The following is a 22,656-nucleotide window of genomic DNA, read 5'->3' on the forward strand; positions in this document are numbered from 1 at the left end:
TCAGTATATTACATTATATCTAATGTAGATATGGTAATAATGATATTGTCATTAAATGTACATTGATCTGTGGGAATGAATCTGTATATTTCATTATATCGAATGTAGATATAGTGGTAATGATATTGTTACTAAATGTACATTGACCTGTGGGTAGCAATCAGTATATTACATTATATCTATTGTAGATATGGTAATAATGACATTGGTACTAAATGTAGGTACATTGATCTGCTGGAATGTACTACTATATGACATTATATCTAATGTAGATATAGTACTAATGATATTGTTATTAAATGTACATTGATCTGTTGGAATGTATTTGCATATGACATTACATATCGAATGTGGATATAGTACCAATGATATTGTTATTAAATGTACATTGACCTGTGGGAATGAATCAGTATATTACGTTATATCAAAAGTACATATAGCACTAATGATATTGTTATTATATGTACATTGATCTGTGGGATCGAATCAGTATATTACGTTATATCTAGTGTAGATATGGTAACAATCACATTGGTACTAAATGTAGGTACATAGATCTGTTGGAATGTATCACTATACGACATTATGTCTAATGTGGATATAGTAATAATGATATTGTTATTAAATGTACATTCATCTGTGGGAATGAACCAGTATATTACATTATATCGAATGTAGATATAGTGCTAATGATATTGTTACTAAATGTACATTGACCTGTGGGTAGCAATCAGTATATTACATTATATCTATTGTAGATATGGTAATAATGACATTGGTACTAACTGTAGGTACATTGATCTGCTGGAATGTATTACTATATGACATTATATCTAATGTAGATATAGTAATAACGATATTGTTATTAAATGTACATTGATCTGTGGGAATGAATCTGTATATTTCATTATATCGAATGTAGATATAGTGCTAATGATATTGTTACTAAATGTACATTGACCTGTGGGTAGCAATCAGTATATTACATTATATCTATTGTAGATATGGTAATAATGACATTGGTACTAAATGTAGGTACATTGATCTGCTGGAATGTATTACTATATGACATTATATCTAATGTAGATATAGTAATAACGATATTGTTATTAAATGTACATTGATCTGTGGGAATGAGTCAGTATATTACATTATATCGAATGTAGATATAGTACTAATGATATTGTTATTAAATGTACATTGATCTGTTGGAATGTATCTGCATATGATATTACATATCGAATGTGGATATAGTACCAATGATATTGTTATTAAATGTACATTGATCTGCGGGAAGGAATCAGTATATTACATTATATCTAATGTAAATATGGTAATAATGATATTGTCATTAAATGCACATTGATCTGTGGGAATGAATCTGTATATGACATTATACCTAATGTAGATATGGTAATAATGATATTGTTATTAAATGTACATTGATCTGTGGGAATGAATCTGTATATGACATTATATCTAATGTAGATATAGTAATAATGATATTGTTATTAAATGTTCATTGATCTGTGGGAATGAATCAGTATATTACGTTATATCAAATGTACATATGGTACTAATGATTTTGTTGTTAATTGTACATTACATATCTAATGTAGATATATTGCTAATGATATTGTTATTAAATGTACATTGATCTGTGGGTAGCAATCAGTATATTATATTATATCCCATGTAGATATCGTAATAATGACATTGGTATTAAATGTAGGTACATTGATCTGTTGGAATGTATCTGCATATGACATTACATATCGAATGTAGATATAGTACTAATGATATTGTTGTCAAATGTACATTGATCTGTGGGTAGTAATCAGTATATTACATTATATCTAATGTAGATATGGTGATAATGATATTGTTATTAAATGTACATTACATATCGAATGTAGATACAGTACTACTGATATTGTTACTAAATGTACATTGATCTGTGGGTAGTAATCAGTATATTGCAATATATCTAATGTAGATATGGTAATAATGATATTGATACGAAATGTACATTACATATCTAATGTAGATATAGTACTAATGATATTGTTATTATGTGTTAATAGATCTGTGGGAATGAATCAGTATATCACATTATATGGAATGTACAAATAGTGCTCATGATATTGTTATTAAATGTACATTGATCTGTGGGTAGCAATCAGTATATGACATTATATCTAATGTAGATATAGTAATAATGATATTGTTAATAATGTACATTGATCTGTTGGAATGAATCTATAAATTACATTGTATCGAATGTAGATATAGTGCTAATGATATTGTTATTAAATGTACATTGATCTGTGGGTAGCAATCAGTATATTACAATATATCCCATGTAGATATAGTAACAAGATATTGTTATTAAATGTACATTGATCTGTGGGAATGAATCAGTATATTACGTTATATCAAATGCACATATAGCACTAATGATATTGTTATTATATGTACATTGATCTGTGGGATCGAATCAGTATATTACGATATATCTAGTGTATATATGGTAACAGTCACATTGGTACTAAATGTAGGTACAAAGATCTGTTGGAATGTATCAATATACGACATTATGTCTAATGTAGATATAGTAATAATGATATTGTTATTAAATGTACATTGATCTGTTGGAATGTATTTGCATATGACATTACATATCGAATGTGGATATAGTACCAATGATATTGTTATTAAATGTACATTGACCTGTGGGAATGAATCAGTATATTACGTTATATCAAAAGTACATATAGCACTAATGATATTGTTATTATATGTACATTGATCTGTGGGATCGAATCAGTATATTACGTTATATCTAGTGTAGATATGGTAACAATCACATTGGTACTAAATGTAGGTACATTGATCTGCTGGAATGTATTACTATATGACATTATATCTAATGTAGATATAGTAATAACGATATTGTTATTAAATGTACATTGATCTGTGGGAATGAATCTGTATATTTCATTATATCGAATGTAGATATAGTGCTAATGATATTGTTACTAAATGTACATTGACCTGTGGGTAGCAATCAGTATATTACATTATATCTATTGTAGATATGGTAATAATGACATTGGTACTAAATGTAGGTACATTGATCTGCTGGAATGTATTACTATATGACATTATATCTAATGTAGATATAGTAATAACGATATTGTTATTAAATGTACATTGATCTGTGGGAATGAGTCAGTATATTACATTATATCGAATGTAGATATAGTACTAATGATATTGTTATTAAATGTACATTGATCTGTTGGAATGTATCTGCATATGATATTACATATCGAATGTGGATATAGTACCAATGATATTGTTATTAAATGTACATTGATCTGCGGGAAGGAATCAGTATATTACATTATATCTAATGTAAATATGGTAATAATGATATTGTCATTAAATGCACATTGATCTGTGGGAATGAATCTGTATATGACATTATACCTAATGTAGATATGGTAATAATGATATTGTTATTAAATGTACATTGATCTGTGGGTAGTAATCAGTATATTGCAATATATCTAATGTAGATATGGTAATAATGATTTTGTTGTTAAATGTACATTACATATCTAATGTAAATATAGTAATAATGATATTGTTATTAAATGCACATTGATCTGTGGGAATGAATCAGTATATTACATTGTCTCTAATGTAGATATGGTAATAATGATATTGATACGAAATGTACATTACATATCTAATGTAGATATAGTACTAATGATATTGTTATTATATGTTCATAGATCTGTGGGAATGAATCAGTATATCACATTATATGGAGTGTACAAATAGTGCTAATGATATTGTTATTAAATGTACATTGATCTGTGGGTAGCAATCAGTATATGACATTATATCTAATGTAGATATAGTAATAATGATATTGTTAATAATGTACATTGATCTGTTGGAATGAATCTATAAATTACATTGTGTCGAATGTAGATATAGTGCTAATGATAATGTTATTAAATTTACATTGATCTGTGGGTAGCAATCAGTATATTACATTATGTCCCATGCAGATATAGTAACAAGATATTGTTATTAAATGTACATTGATCTGTGGGAATGAATCAGTATATTACGTTATATCAAATGTACATATAGCACTAGTGATATTGTTATTATATGTACATTGATCTGTGGGATCGAATCAGTATATTACGTTATATCTAGTGTAGATATGGTAACAATCACATTGGTACTATATGTAGGTACGTAGATCTGTTGGAATGTATCACTATACGACATTATGTCTAATGTAGATATAGTAATAATGATATTGTTATTAAATGTACATTGATCTGTGGGAATGAGTCAGTATATTACATTATATCGAATGTAGATATAGTACTAATGATATTGTTATTAAATGTACATTGATCTGTTGGAATGTATCTGCATATGACATTACATATCGAATGTGGATATAGTACCAATGATATTGTTATTAAATGTACATTGATCTGCGGGAAGGAGTCAGTATATTACATTATATCTAATGTAGATATGGCACTAATGATATTGTTATTAAATGTACATTCATCTGTGGGAATGAATCAGTATATTACATTATATCGAATGTAGATATAGTGCTAATGATATTGTTACTAAATGTACATTGACCTGTGGGTAGCAATCAGTATATTACATTATATCTATTGTAGATATGGTAATAATGACATTGGTACTAAATGTCGGTACATTGATCTGCTGGAATGTATTACTATATGACATTATATCTAATGTAGATATAGTAATAACGATATTGTTATTAAATGTACCTTGATCTGTGCGAATCAGTCAGTATATTACATTATATCGAATGTAGATATAGTACTAATGATATTGTTATTACATGTACATTGATCTGTTGGAATGTATCTGCATATGACATTACATATCGAATGTGGATCTAGTACCAATGATATTGTTATTAAATGTACATTGATCTGCGGGAAGGAATCAGTATATTATATTATATCTAATGTAGATACGGTAATAATGATATTGTCGTTAAATGTACATTGATCTGTGGGAATGAATCTGTATATGGCATTACACCTAATGTAGATATGGTAATAATGATATTGTTATTGAATGTACACTACATATCTAATGTAGATATAGTACCAATGATATTGTTATTACATGTACCTTGATCTGTGGGAATGAATCAGTATATTACATTATATGGAACGTTGATATGGTAATAATGATTTTGTTGTTAAATGTACATTACATATCTAATGTAAATATAGTAATAATGATATTGTTATTAAATGCACATTGATCTGTGGGAATGAATCAGTATATTACATTGTCTCTAATGTAGATATGGTAATAATGATATTGATACGAAATGTACATTACATATCTAATGTAGATATAGTACTAATGATATTGTTATTATATGTACATAGATCTGTGGGTAGCAATCAGTATATGACATTATATCTAACGTAGATATAGTAATAATGATATTGTTAATAATGTACATTGATCTGTGGGAATGAATCTATAAATTATATTGTATCGAATGTAGATATAGTGCTAATGATATTGTTATTGAATGTACATTGATCTGTGGGATCGAATCAGTATATTACGTTATATCTATTGTAGATATGGTAATAATGACATTGGTACTAAATGTCGGTACATTGATCTGCTGAAATGTATTACTATATGACATTATATCTAATGTAGATATAGTAATAACGATATTGTTATTAAATGTACCTTGATCTGTGCGAATCAGTCAGTATATTACATTATATCGAATGTAGATATAGCACTAATGATATTGTTATTACATGTCCATTGATCTGTTGGAATGTATCTGCATATGACATTACATATCGAATGTGGATCTAGTACCAATGATATTGTTATTAAATGTACATTGATCTGCGGGAAGGAATCAGTATATTACATTATATCTAATGTAGATACGGTAATAATGATATTGTCGTTAAATGTACATTGATCTGTGGGAATGAATCTGTATATGGCATTACACCTAATGTAGATATGGTAATAATGATATTGTTATTGAATGTACACTACATATCTAATGTAGATATAGTACCAATGATATTGTTATTACATGTACCTTGATCTGTGGGAATGAATCAGTATATTACATTATATGGAACGTTGATATGGTAATAATGATTTTGTTGTTAAATGTACATTACATATCTAATGTAAATATAGTAATAATGATATTGTTATTAAATGCACATTGATCTGTGGGAATGAATCAGTATATTACATTGTCTCTAATGTAGATATGGTAATAATGATATTGATACGAAATGTACATTACATATCTAATGTAGATATAGTACTAATGATATTGTTATTATATGTACATAGATCTGTGGGTAGCAATCAGTATATGACATTATATCTAACGTAGATATAGTAATAATGATATTGTTAATAATGTACATTGATCTGTGGGAATGAATCTATAAATTATATTGTATCGAATGTAGATATAGTGCTAATGATATTGTTATTACATGTACATTGATCTGTGGGATCGAATCAGTATATTACGTTATATCTAGTGTAGATATGGTAACAATCACATTGGTACTAAATGTAGGTACATAGATCTGTTGGAATGTATCACTATACGACATTATGTCTAATGTAGATATAGTAATAATGATATTGTTATTATATGTACATTCATCTGTGGGAATGAACCAGTATATTACATTATATCGAATGTAGATATAGTGCTAATGATATTGTTACTAAATGTACATTGACCTGTGGGTAGCAATCAGTATATTACATTATATCTATTGTAGATATGGTAATAATGACATTGGTACTAAATGTAGGTACATTGATCTGCTGGAATGTATTACTATATGACATTATATCTAATGTAGATATAGTAATAACGATATTGTTATTACATGTCCATTGATCTGTTGGAATGTATCTGCATATGACATTACATATCGAATGTGGATCTAGTACCAATGATATTGTTATTAAATGTACATTGATCTGCGGGAAGGAATCAGTATATTACATTATATCTAATGTAAATATGGTAATAATGATATTGTCATTAAATGCACATTGATCTGTGGGAATGAATCTGTATATGACATTATACCTAATGTAGATATGGTAATAATGATATTGTTATTAAATGTACATTGATCTGTGGGAATGAATCTGTATATGACATTATATCTAATGTAGATATAGTAATAATGATATTGTTATTAAATGTTCATTGATCTGTGGGAATGAATCAGTATATTACGTTATATCAAATGTACATATGGTACTAATGATTTTGTTGTTAATTGTACATTACATATCTAATGTAGATATATTGCTAATGATATTGTTATTAAATGTACATTGATCTGTGGGTAGCAATCAGTATATTATATTATATCCCATGTAGATATCGTAATAATGACATTGGTATTAAATGTAGGTACATTGATCTGTTGGAATGTATCTGCATATGACATTACATATCGAATGTAGATATAGTACTAATGATATTGTTGTTAAATGTACATTGATCTGTGGGTAGTAATCAGTATATTACATTATATCTAATGTAGATATGGTGATAATGATATTGTTATTAAATGTACATTACATATCGAATGTAGATACAGTACTACTGATATTGTTACTAAATGTACATTGATCTGTGGGTAGTAATCAGTATATTGCAATATATCTAATGTAGATATGGTAATAATGATATTGATACGAAATGTACATTACATATCTAATGTAGATATAGTACTAATGATATTGTTATTATATGTTCATAGATCTGTGGGAGTGAATCAGTATATCACATTATATGGAGTGTACAAATAGTGCTAATGATATTGTTATTAAATGTACATTGATCTGTGGGTAGCAATCAGTATATGACATTATATCTAATGTAGATATAGTAATAATGATATTGTTAATAATGTACATTGATCTGTTGGAATGAATCTATAAATTACATTGTATCGAATGTAGATATAGTGCTAATGATAATGTTATTAAATGTACATTGATCTGTGGGTAGCAATCAGTATATTACATTATGTCCCATGCAGATATAGTAACAAGATATTGTTATTAAATGTACATTGATCTGTGGGAATGAATCAGTATATTACGTTATATCAAATGTACATATAGCACTAGTGATATTGTTATTATATGTACATTGATCTGTGGGATCGAATCAGTATATTACGTTATATCTAGTGTAGATATGGTAACAATCACATTGGTACTATATGTAGGTACGTAGATCTGTTGGAATGTATCACTATACGACATTATGTCTAATGTAGATATAGTAATAATGATATTGTTATTAAATGTACATTGATCTGTGGGAATGAGTCAGTATATTACATTATATCGAATGTAGATATAGTACTAATGATATTGTTATTAAATGTACATTGATCTGTTGGAATGTATCTGCATATGACATTACATATCGAATGTGGATATAGTACCAATGATATTGTTATTAAATGTACATTGATCTGCGGGAAGGAATCAGTATATTACATTATATCTAATGTAGATATGGTAATAATGATATTGTCATTAAATGTACATTGATCTGTGGGAATGAATCTGTATATTTCATTATATCGAATGTAGATATAGTGCTAATGATATTGTTACTAAATGTACATTGACCTGTGGGTAGCAATCAGTATATTACATTATATCTATTGTAGATATGGTAATAATGACATTGGTACTAACTGTAGGTACATTGATCTGCTGGAATGTATTACTATATGACATTATATCTAATGTAGATATAGTAATAACGATATTGTTATTAAATGTACATTGATCTGTGGGAATGAGTCAGTATATTACATTATATCGAATGTAGATATAGTACTAATGATATTGTTATTAAATGTACATTGATCTGTTGGAATGTATCTGCATATGATATTACATATCGAATGTGGATATAGTACCAATGATATTGTTATTAAATGTACATTGATCTGCGGGAAGGAATCAGTATATTACATTATATCTAATGTAAATATGGTAATAATGATATTGTCATTAAATGCACATTGATCTGTGGGAATGAATCTGTATATGACATTATACCTAATGTAGATATGGTAATAATGTTATTGTTATTAAATGTACATTGATCTGTGGGAATGAATCTGTATATGACATTATATCTAATGTAGATATAGTAATAATGATATTGTTATTAAATGTTCATTGATCTGTGGGAATGAATCAGTATATTACGTTATATCAAATGTACATATGGTACTAATGATTTTGTTGTTAATTGTACATTACATATCTAATGTAGATATATTGCTAATGATATTGTTATTAAATGTACATTGATCTGTGGGTAGCAATCAGTATATTATATTATATCCCATGTAGATATCGTAATAATGACATTGGTATTAAATGTAGGTACATTGATCTGTTGGAATGTATCTGCATATGACATTACATATCGAATGTAGATATAGTACTAATGATATTGTTGTTAAATGTACATTGATCTGTGGGTAGTAATCAGTATATTACATTATATCTAATGTAGATATGGTGATAATGATATTGTTATTAAATGTACATTACATATCGAATGTAGATACAGTACTACTGATATTGTTACTAAATGTACATTGATCTGTGGGTAGTAATCAGTATATTGCAATATATCTAATGTAGATATGGTAATAATGATATTGATACGAAATGTACATTACATATCTAATGTAGATATAGTACTAATGATATTGTTATTATGTGTTCATAGATCTGTGGGAATGAATCAGTATATCACATTATATGGAATGTACAAATAGTGCTCATGATATTGTTATTAAATGTACATTGATCTGTGGGTAGCAATCAGTATATGACATTATATCTAATGTAGATATAGTAATAATGATATTGTTAATAATGTACATTGATCTGTTGGAATGAATCTATAAATTACATTGTATCGAATGTAGATATAGTGCTAATGATATTGTCATTAAATGTACATTGATCTGTGGGAATGAATCTGTATATTTCATTATATCGAATGTAGATGTGGTGCTAATGATATTGTTATTATATGTACATTGATCTGTGGGATCGAATCAGTATATTACGTTATATCTAGTGTAGATATGGTAACAATCACATTGGTACTAAATGTAGGTACATTGATCTGTTGGAATGTATCTGCATATGACATTACATATCGAATGTAGATACAGTACTACTGATATTGTTATTAAATGTACATTGATCTGTGGGTAGTAATCAGTATATTGCAATATATCTAATGTAGATATGGTAATAATGATTTTGTTGTTAAATGTACATTACATATCTAATGTAAATATAGTAATAATGATATTGTTACTAAATGCACATTGATCTGTGGGAATGAATCAGTATATTACATTGTCTCTAATGTAGATATGGTAGTAATGATATTGATACGAAATGTACATTACATATCTAATGTAGATATAGTACTAATGATATTGTTATTATATGTTCATAGATCTGTGGGAGTGAATCAGTATATCACATTATATGGAGTGTACAAATAGTGCTAATGATATTGTTATTAAATGTACATTGATCTGTGGGTAGCAATCAGTATATGACATTATATCTAATGTAGATATAGTAATAATGATATTGTTAATAATGTACATTGATCTGTTGGAATGAATCTATAAATTACATTGTATCGAATGTAGATATAGTGCTAATGATATTGTTATTAAATGTACATTGATCTGCGGGAAGGAATCAGTATATTACATTATATCTAATGTAGATATGGTAATAATGATATTGTCATTAAATGTACATTGATCTGTGGGAATGAATCTGTATATTTCATTATATCGAATGTAGATATAGTGGTAATGATATTGTTACTAAATGTACATTGACCTGTGGGTAGCAATCAGTATATTACATTATATCTATTGTAGATATGGTAATAATGACATTGGTACTAAATGTAGGTACATTGATCTGCTGGAATGTACTACTATATGACATTATATCTAATGTAGATATAGTACTAATGATATTGTTATTAAATGTACATTGATCTGTTGGAATGTATTTGCATATGACATTACATATCGAATGTGGATATAGTACCAATGATATTGTTATTAAATGTACATTGACCTGTGGGAATGAATCAGTATATTACGTTATATCAAAAGTACATATAGCACTAATGATATTGTTATTATATGTACATTGATCTGTGGGATCGAATCAGTATATTACGTTATATCTAGTGTAGATATGGTAACAATCACATTGGTACTAAATGTAGGTACATAGATCTGTTGGAATGTATCACTATACGACATTATGTCTAATGTGGATATAGTAATAATGATATTGTTATTAAATGTACATTCATCTGTGGGAATGAACCAGTATATTACATTATATCGAATGTAGATATAGTGCTAATGATATTGTTACTAAATGTACATTGACCTGTGGGTAGCAATCAGTATATTACATTATATCTATTGTAGATATGGTAATAATGACATTGGTACTAAATGTAGGTACATTGATCTGCTGGAATGTATTACTATATGACATTATATCTAATGTAGATATAGTAATAACGATATTGTTATTAAATGTACATTGATCTGTGGGAATGAATCTGTATATTTCATTATATCGAATGTAGATATAGTGCTAATGATATTGTTACTAAATGTACATTGACCTGTGGGTAGCAATCAGTATATTACATTATATCTATTGTAGATATGGTAATAATGACATTGGTACTAAATGTAGGTACATTGATCTGCTGGAATGTATTACTATATGACATTATATCTAATGTAGATATAGTAATAACGATATTGTTATTAAATGTACATTGATCTGTGGGAATGAGTCAGTATATTACATTATATCGAATGTAGATATAGTACTAATGATATTGTTATTAAATGTACATTGATCTGTTGGAATGTATCTGCATATGATATTACATATCGAATGTGGATATAGTACCAATGATATTGTTATTAAATGTACATTGATCTGCGGGAAGGAATCAGTATATTACATTATATCTAATGTAAATATGGTAATAATGATATTGTCATTAAATGCACATTGATCTGTGGGAATGAATCTGTATATGACATTATACCTAATGTAGATATGGTAATAATGATATTGTTATTAAATGTACATTGATCTGTGGGTAGTAATCAGTATATTGCAATATATCTAATGTAGATATGGTAATAATGATTTTGTTGTTAAATGTACATTACATATCTAATGTAAATATAGTAATAATGATATTGTTATTAAATGCACATTGATCTGTGGGAATGAATCAGTATATTACATTGTCTCTAATGTAGATATGGTAATAATGATATTGATACGAAATGTACATTACATATCTAATGTAGATATAGTACTAATGATATTGTTATTATATGTTCATAGATCTGTGGGAATGAATCAGTATATCACATTATATGGAGTGTACAAATAGTGCTAATGATATTGTTATTAAATGTACATTGATCTGTGGGTAGCAATCAGTATATGACATTATATCTAATGTAGATATAGTAATAATGATATTGTTAATAATGTACATTGATCTGTTGGAATGAATCTATAAATTACATTGTGTCGAATGTAGATATAGTGCTAATGATAATGTTATTAAATTTACATTGATCTGTGGGTAGCAATCAGTATATTACATTATGTCCCATGCAGATATAGTAACAAGATATTGTTATTAAATGTACATTGATCTGTGGGAATGAATCAGTATATTACGTTATATCAAATGTACATATAGCACTAGTGATATTGTTATTATATGTACATTGATCTGTGGGATCGAATCAGTATATTACGTTATATCTAGTGTAGATATGGTAACAATCACATTGGTACTATATGTAGGTACGTAGATCTGTTGGAATGTATCACTATACGACATTATGTCTAATGTAGATATAGTAATAATGATATTGTTATTAAATGTACATTGATCTGTGGGAATGAGTCAGTATATTACATTATATCGAATGTAGATATAGTACTAATGATATTGTTATTAAATGTACATTGATCTGTTGGAATGTATCTGCATATGACATTACATATCGAATGTGGATATAGTACCAATGATATTGTTATTAAATGTACATTGATCTGCGGGAAGGAGTCAGTATATTACATTATATCTAATGTAGATATGGCACTAATGATATTGTTATTAAATGTACATTCATCTGTGGGAATGAATCAGTATATTACATTATATCGAATGTAGATATAGTGCTAATGATATTGTTACTAAATGTACATTGACCTGTGGGTAGCAATCAGTATATTACATTATATCTATTGTAGATATGGTAATAATGACATTGGTACTAAATGTCGGTACATTGATCTGCTGGAATGTATTACTATATGACATTATATCTAATGTAGATATAGTAATAACGATATTGTTATTAAATGTACCTTGATCTGTGCGAATCAGTCAGTATATTACATTATATCGAATGTAGATATAGTACTAATGATATTGTTATTACATGTACATTGATCTGTTGGAATGTATCTGCATATGACATTACATATCGAATGTGGATCTAGTACCAATGATATTGTTATTAAATGTACATTGATCTGCGGGAAGGAATCAGTATATTATATTATATCTAATGTAGATACGGTAATAATGATATTGTCGTTAAATGTACATTGATCTGTGGGAATGAATCTGTATATGGCATTACACCTAATGTAGATATGGTAATAATGATATTGTTATTGAATGTACACTACATATCTAATGTAGATATAGTACCAATGATATTGTTATTACATGTACCTTGATCTGTGGGAATGAATCAGTATATTACATTATATGGAACGTTGATATGGTAATAATGATTTTGTTGTTAAATGTACATTACATATCTAATGTAAATATAGTAATAATGATATTGTTATTAAATGCACATTGATCTGTGGGAATGAATCAGTATATTACATTGTCTCTAATGTAGATATGGTAATAATGATATTGATACGAAATGTACATTACATATCTAATGTAGATATAGTACTAATGATATTGTTATTATATGTACATAGATCTGTGGGTAGCAATCAGTATATGACATTATATCTAACGTAGATATAGTAATAATGATATTGTTAATAATGTACATTGATCTGTGGGAATGAATCTATAAATTATATTGTATCGAATGTAGATATAGTGCTAATGATATTGTTATTGAATGTACATTGATCTGTGGGATCGAATCAGTATATTACGTTATATCTATTGTAGATATGGTAATAATGACATTGGTACTAAATGTCGGTACATTGATCTGCTGAAATGTATTACTATATGACATTATATCTAATGTAGATATAGTAATAACGATATTGTTATTAAATGTACCTTGATCTGTGCGAATCAGTCAGTATATTACATTATATCGAATGTAGATATAGCACTAATGATATTGTTATTACATGTCCATTGATCTGTTGGAATGTATCTGCATATGACATTACATATCGAATGTGGATCTAGTACCAATGATATTGTTATTAAATGTACATTGATCTGCGGGAAGGAATCAGTATATTACATTATATCTAATGTAGATACGGTAATAATGATATTGTCGTTAAATGTACATTGATCTGTGGGAATGAATCTGTATATGGCATTACACCTAATGTAGATATGGTAATAATGATATTGTTATTGAATGTACACTACATATCTAATGTAGATATAGTACCAATGATATTGTTATTACATGTACCTTGATCTGTGGGAATGAATCAGTATATTACATTATATGGAACGTTGATATGGTAATAATGATTTTGTTGTTAAATGTACATTACATATCTAATGTAAATATAGTAATAATGATATTGTTATTAAATGCACATTGATCTGTGGGAATGAATCAGTATATTACATTGTCTCTAATGTAGATATGGTAATAATGATATTGATACGAAATGTACATTACATATCTAATGTAGATATAGTACTAATGATATTGTTATTATATGTACATAGATCTGTGGGTAGCAATCAGTATATGACATTATATCTAACGTAGATATAGTAATAATGATATTGTTAATAATGTACATTGATCTGTGGGAATGAATCTATAAATTATATTGTATCGAATGTAGATATAGTGCTAATGATATTGTTATTACATGTACATTGATCTGTGGGATCGAATCAGTATATTACGTTATATCTAGTGTAGATATGGTAACAATCACATTGGTACTAAATGTAGGTACATAGATCTGTTGGAATGTATCACTATACGACATTATGTCTAATGTAGATATAGTAATAATGATATTGTTATTATATGTACATTCATCTGTGGGAATGAACCAGTATATTACATTATATCGAATGTAGATATAGTGCTAATGATATTGTTACTAAATGTACATTGACCTGTGGGTAGCAATCAGTATATTACATTATATCTATTGTAGATATGGTAATAATGACATTGGTACTAAATGTAGGTACATTGATCTGCTGGAATGTATTACTATATGACATTATATCTAATGTAGATATAGTAATAACGATATTGTTATTACATGTCCATTGATCTGTTGGAATGTATCTGCATATGACATTACATATCGAATGTGGATCTAGTACCAATGATATTGTTATTAAATGTACATTGATCTGCGGGAAGGAATCAGTATATTACATTATATCTAATGTAAATATGGTAATAATGATATTGTCATTAAATGCACATTGATCTGTGGGAATGAATCTGTATATGACATTATACCTAATGTAGATATGGTAATAATGATATTGTTATTAAATGTACATTGATCTGTGGGAATGAATCTGTATATGACATTATATCTAATGTAGATATAGTAATAATGATATTGTTATTAAATGTTCATTGATCTGTGGGAATGAATCAGTATATTACGTTATATCAAATGTACATATGGTACTAATGATTTTGTTGTTAATTGTACATTACATATCTAATGTAGATATATTGCTAATGATATTGTTATTAAATGTACATTGATCTGTGGGTAGCAATCAGTATATTATATTATATCCCATGTAGATATCGTAATAATGACATTGGTATTAAATGTAGGTACATTGATCTGTTGGAATGTATCTGCATATGACATTACATATCGAATGTAGATATAGTACTAATGATATTGTTGTTAAATGTACATTGATCTGTGGGTAGTAATCAGTATATTACATTATATCTAATGTAGATATGGTGATAATGATATTGTTATTAAATGTACATTACATATCGAATGTAGATACAGTACTACTGATATTGTTACTAAATGTACATTGATCTGTGGGTAGTAATCAGTATATTGCAATATATCTAATGTAGATATGGTAATAATGATATTGATACGAAATGTACATTACATATCTAATGTAGATATAGTACTAATGATATTGTTATTATATGTTCATAGATCTGTGGGAGTGAATCAGTATATCACATTATATGGAGTGTACAAATAGTGCTAATGATATTGTTATTAAATGTACATTGATCTGTGGGTAGCAATCAGTATATGACATTATATCTAATGTAGATATAGTAATAATGATATTGTTAATAATGTACATTGATCTGTTGGAATGAATCTATAAATTACATTGTATCGAATGTAGATATAGTGCTAATGATAATGTTATTAAATGTACATTGATCTGTGGGTAGCAATCAGTATATTACATTATGTCCCATGCAGATATAGTAACAAGATATTGTTATTAAATGTACATTGATCTGTGGGAATGAATCAGTATATTACGTTATATCAAATGTACATATAGCACTAGTGATATTGTTATTATATGTACATTGATCTGTGGGATCGAATCAGTATATTACGTTATATCTAGTGTAGATATGGTAACAATCACATTGGTACTATATGTAGGTACGTAGATCTGTTGGAATGTATCACTATACGACATTATGTCTAATGTAGATATAGTAATAATGATATTGTTATTAAATGTACATTGATCTGTGGGAATGAGTCAGTATATTACATTATATCGAATGTAGATATAGTACTAATGATATTGTTATTAAATGTACATTGATCTGTTGGAATGTATCTGCATATGACATTACATATCGAATGTGGATATAGTACCAATGATATTGTTATTAAATGTACATTGATCTGCGGGAAGGAATCAGTATATTACATTATATCTAATGTAGATATGGTAATAATGATATTGTCATTAAATGTACATTGATCTGTGGGAATGAATCTGTATATTTCATTATATCGAATGTAGATATAGTGCTAATGATATTGTTACTAAATGTACATTGACCTGTGGGTAGCAATCAGTATATTACATTATATCTATTGTAGATATGGTAATAATGACATTGGTACTAACTGTAGGTACATTGATCTGCTGGAATGTATTACTATATGACATTATATCTAATGTAGATATAGTAATAACGATATTGTTATTAAATGTACATTGATCTGTGGGAATGAGTCAGTATATTACATTATATCGAATGTAGATATAGTACTAATGATATTGTTATTAAATGTACATTGATCTGTTGGAATGTATCTGCATATGATATTACATATCGAATGTGGATATAGTACCAATGATATTGTTATTAAATGTACATTGATCTGCGGGAAGGAATCAGTATATTACATTATATCTAATGTAAATATGGTAATAATGATATTGTCATTAAATGCACATTGATCTGTGGGAATGAATCTGTATATGACATTATACCTAATGTAGATATGGTAATAATGTTATTGTTATTAAATGTACATTGATCTGTGGGAATGAATCTGTATATGACATTATATCTAATGTAGATATAGTAATAATGATATTGTTATTAAATGTTCATTGATCTGTGGGAATGAATCAGTATATTACGTTATATCAAATGTACATATGGTACTAATGATTTTGTTGTTAATTGTACATTACATATCTAATGTAGATATATTGCTAATGATATTGTTATTAAATGTACATTGATCTGTGGGTAGCAATCAGTATATTATATTATATCCCATGTAGATATCGTAATAATGACATTGGTATTAAATGTAGGTACATTGATCTGTTGGAATGTATCTGCATATGACATTACATATCGAATGTAGATATAGTACTAATGATATTGTTGTTAAATGTACATTGATCTGTGGGTAGTAATCAGTATATTACATTATATCTAATGTAGATATGGTGATAATGATATTGTTATTAAATGTACATTACATATCGAATGTAGATACAGTACTACTGATATTGTTACTAAATGTACATTGATCTGTGGGTAGTAATCAGTATATTGCAATATATCTAATGTAGATATGGTAATAATGATATTGATACGAAATGTACATTACATATCTAATGTAGATATAGTACTAATGATATTGTTATTATGTGTTCATAGATCTGTGGGAATGAATCAGTATATCACATTATATGGAATGTACAAATAGTGCTCATGATATTGTTATTAAATGTACATTGATCTGTGGGTAGCAATCAGTATATGACATTATATCTAATGTAGATATAGTAATAATGATATTGTTAATAATGTACATTGATCTGTTGGAATGAATCTATAAATTACATTGTATCGAATGTAGATATAGTGCTAATGATATTGTCATTAAATGTACATTGATCTGTGGGAATGAATCTGTATATTTCATTATATCGAATGTAGATGTGGTGCTAATGATATTGTTATTATATGTACATTGATCTGTGGGATCGAATCAGTATATTACGTTATATCTAGTGTAGATATGGTAACAATCACATTGGTACTAAATGTAGGTACATTGATCTGTTGGAATGTATCTGCATATGACATTACATATCGAATGTAGATACAGTACTACTGATATTGTTATTAAATGTACATTGATCTGTGGGTAGTAATCAGTATATTGCAATATATCTAATGTAGATATGGTAATAATGATTTTGTTGTTAAATGTACATTACATATCTAATGTAAATATAGTAATAATGATATTGTTACTAAATGCACATTGATCTGTGGGAATGAATCAGTATATTACATTGTCTCTAATGTAGATATGGTAGTAATGATATTGATACGAAATGTACATTACATATCTAATGTAGATATAGTACTAATGATATTGTTATTATATGTTCATAGATCTGTGGGAGTGAATCAGTATATCACATTATATGGAGTGTACAAATAGTGCTAATGATATTGTTATTAAATGTACATTGATCTGTGGGTAGCAATCAGTATATGACATTATATCTAATGTAGATATAGTAATAATGATATTGTTAATAATGTACATTGATCTGTTGGAATGAATCTATAAATTACATTGTATCGAATGTAGATATAGTGCTAATGATATTGTTATTAAATGTACATTGATCTGCGGGAAGGAATCAGTATATTACATTATATCTAATGTAGATATGGTAATAATGATATTGTCATTAAATGTACATTGATCTGTGGGAATGAATCTGTATATTTCATTATATCGAATGTAGATATAGTGGTAATGATATTGTTACTAAATGTACATTGACCTGTGGGTAGCAATCAGTATATTACATTATATCTATTGTAGATATGGTAATAATGACATTGGTACTAAATGTAGGTACATTGATCTGCTGGAATGTACTACTATATGACATTATATCTAATGTAGATATAGTACTAATGATATTGTTATTAAATGTACATTGATCTGTTGGAATGTATTTGCATATGACATTACATATCGAATGTGGATATAGTACCAATGATATTGTTATTAAATGTACATTGACCTGTGGGAATGAATCAGTATATTACGTTATATCAAAAGTACATATAGCACTAATGATATTGTTATTATATGTACATTGATCTGTGGGATCGAATCAGTATATTACGTTATATCTAGTGTAGATATGGTAACAATCACATTGGTACTAAATGTAGGTACATAGATCTGTTGGAATGTATCACTATACGACATTATGTCTAATGTGGATATAGTAATAATGATATTGTTATTAAATGTACATTCATCTGTGGGAATGAACCAGTATATTACATTATATCGAATGTAGATATAGTGCTAATGATATTGTTACTAAATGTACATTGACCTGTGGGTAGCAATCAGTATATTACATTATATCTATTGTAGATATGGTAATAATGACATTGGTACTAACTGTAGGTACATTGATCTGCTGGAATGTATTACTATATGACATTATATCTAATGTAGATATAGTAATAACGATATTGTTATTAAATGTACATTGATCTGTGGGAATGAATCTGTATATTTCATTATATCGAATGTAGATATAGTGCTAATGATATTGTTACTAAATGTACATTGACCTGTGGGTAGCAATCAGTATATTACATTATATCTATTGTAGATATGGTAATAATGACATTGGTACTAAATGTAGGTACATTGATCTGCTGGAATGTATTACTATATGACATTATATCTAATGTAGATATAGTAATAACGATATTGTTATTAAATGTACATTGATCTGTGGGAATGAGTCAGTATATTACATTATATCGAATGTAGATATAGTACTAATGATATTGTTATTAAATGTACATTGATCTGTTGGAATGTATCTGCATATGATATTACATATCGAATGTGGATATAGTACCAATGATATTGTTATTAAATGTACATTGATCTGCGGGAAGGAATCAGTATATTACATTATATCTAATGTAAATATGGTAATAATGATATTGTCATTAAATGCACATTGATCTGTGGGAATGAATCTGTATATGACATTATACCTAATGTAGATATGGTAATAATGATATTGTTATTAAATGTACATTGATCTGTGGGAATGAATCTGTATATGACATTATATCTAATGTAGATATAGTAATAATGATATTGTTATTAAATGTTCATTGATCTGTGGGAATGAATCAGTATATTACGTTATATCAAATGTACATATGGTACTAATGATTTTGTTGTTAATTGTACATTACATATCTAATGTAGATATATTGCTAATGATATTGTTATTAAATGTACATTGATCTGTGCGTAGCAATCAGTATATTATATTATATCCCATGTAGATATCGTAATAATGACATTGGTATTAAATGTAGGTACATTGATCTGTTGGAATGTATCTGCATATGACATTACATATCGAATGTAGATATAGTACTAATGATATTGTTGTCAAATGTACATTGATCTGTGGGTAGTAATCAGTATATTACATTATATCTAATGTAGATATGGTGATAATGATATTGTTATTAAATGTACATTACATATCGAATGTAGATACAGTACTACTGATATTGTTACTAAATGTACATTGATCTGTGGGTAGTAATCAGTATATTGCAATATATCTAATGTAGATATGGTAATAATGATATTGATACGAAATGTACATTACATATCTAATGTAGATATAGTACTAATGATATTGTTATTATGTGTTCATAGATCTGTGGGAATGAATCAGTATATCACATTATATGGAATGTACAAATAGTGCTCATGATATTGTTATTAAATGTACATTGATCTGTGGGTAGCAATCAGTATATGACATTATATCTAATGTAGATATAGTAATAATGATATTGTTAATAATGTACATTGATCTGTTGGAATGAATCTATAAATTACATTGTATCGAATGTAGATATAGTGCTAATGATATTGTTATTAAATGTACATTGATCTGTGGGTAGCAATCAGTATATTACAATATATCCCATGTAGATATAGTAACAAGATATTGTTATTAAATGTACATTGATCTGTGGGGATGAATCAGTATATTACGTTATATCAAATGCACATATAGCACTAATGATATTGTTATTATATGTACATTGATCTGTGGGATCGAATCAGTATATTACGATATATCTAGTGTATATATGGTAACAGTCACATTGGTACTAAATGTAGGTACAAAGATCTGTTGGAATGTATCAATATACGACATTATGTCTAATGTAGATATAGTAATAATGATATTGTTATTAAATGTACATTGATCTGTGGGAATGTATCTGCATATGACATTACATATCGAATGTGGATATAGTACCAATGATATTGTTATTAAATGTACATTGATCTGTGGGAAGGAATCAGTATATTACATTATATCTAATGTAGATATGGTAATCATGATATTGTCATTAAATGTACATTGATCTGTGGGAATGAATCTGTATATTTCATTATATCGAATGTAGATGTGGTGCTAATGATATTGTTATTATATGTACATTGATCTGTGGGATCGAATCAGTATATTACGTTATATCTAGTGTAGATATGGTAACAATCACATTG

The sequence above is a fragment of the Osmia lignaria genome, chromosome 2, assembly GCF_051020975.1.
Source record: "Osmia lignaria lignaria isolate PbOS001 chromosome 2, iyOsmLign1, whole genome shotgun sequence".
In the NCBI taxonomy this organism is placed as follows: Eukaryota; Metazoa; Arthropoda; class Insecta; order Hymenoptera; family Megachilidae; genus Osmia; species Osmia lignaria.